The sequence below is a fragment of the Lipotes vexillifer genome, unplaced genomic scaffold, assembly GCF_000442215.2.
Source record: "Lipotes vexillifer unplaced genomic scaffold, Lipotes_vexillifer_v1.1 scaffold1139, whole genome shotgun sequence".
NCBI classification, from domain to species: Eukaryota; Metazoa; Chordata; class Mammalia; order Artiodactyla; family Lipotidae; genus Lipotes; species Lipotes vexillifer.
In genome coordinates, this window is record NW_006798273.1 from 407,361 (window position 1) to 408,485 (window position 1,125).

The 1,125-nt window shown below is 59.3% G+C and overlaps 1 protein-coding gene across 1 annotated transcript in view; it reads left to right on the forward strand.

The window, feature by feature from the left end:
- Positions 1-1,125, forward strand: part of FAM178B (family with sequence similarity 178 member B) — an 81,624-nt gene that overhangs the window by 2,988 nt on the left and 77,511 nt on the right. The gene's annotated exons all lie outside the window — the stretch shown is intronic.

A 1,125-nucleotide genomic window follows, 5' to 3' on the forward strand; every position in this document is an offset into this window, starting at 1 on the left:
CTCAGAAGTGTCAGCAGGAAAGTGAACACGCGTGGGGAACTACCCGCTCCACAATGCCTTGCATGGGAAGGTTCCTGCTCTGCCCTGCGCCCTGTGCCAGGCACCACATACACAGATATGATGGTGAGCCCCACTCACCTGGAATTGAACACAATGATTCTAGTATTTCCCGTGCTGTAAAGCTGCTATGGAGGGGCCTGGAATAGTGGCATCTAACTTAGCCTGGGAGTCAGGACAGGCTCCCCAGGGGGGATCCTTGTCCTTGGACCTTGGAGGATAAGAGTTGGGAGGGCAGCAGGAGTGACCACACATGTAAAGGCAGGAAGGACAGACCGTGCCTCTCCTGGCTGGCTAGGACTGGAATTCTCAGTGGCAGAGTTTGGTGAGTGGACAGAGCAGGAGATGCAGCCAAGATGTGAACGGGAGCCTCGTGAATACAGGGTCGAGTCGTGGGCGAATTTTAAGCAGGTCCTGATGTGTTTTGCCATGTGTTTAAGAGAGTGCGCTCAGGCTGTGTTATGGAGAATGGATGGGAAGCATGAGGGGGGAATAGGGTGAATGGTGATGAGACGGGGCCTCGGGGAGCTCCCGTGGGACCTGCTGCCTTGGGTGGCTGGGGCCTGTGTAGGGGAGAGGAATTGAGAATTAGGTGCACGATGTCGGGAGGACCGGCCACATTTGGCTGGAAATCATCCATCTAGTGGCTGGCTCAAAGGATCTGAACCCAATACAGGCTGGGCACGGGGCGAAGCCTTTGAGAACCGAGGACCAGTGGGCAAAGCCAGGGTGAGCACCCTGGACAGCTGGAGGGAACAAGGACACAGAAGGCCAGGCGGGGACTGGTACCCCCTTTAGGGGTTTGCGTGTGCTCAGGGCAGGAGGTGAGGGAGCCGGGCTCCGGCAAGATGATGGTTGGCACACAGGGCCTCTGGTGGGGCCGATTGAAAAGGGAAGTGAGGGCTTCCCCGGTGGCTCAGTGGTTGAGAGTCCGCCTGCCGGTGCAGGGGACACAGGTTCGTGCCCCGGTCCGGGAAGATCCCACATGCCGCGGAGCGGCTGGGCCCGTGAGCCATGGCCGCTGAGCCTGTGCGTCCGGAGCCTGTGCTCCGCAACGGGAGAGGCCAC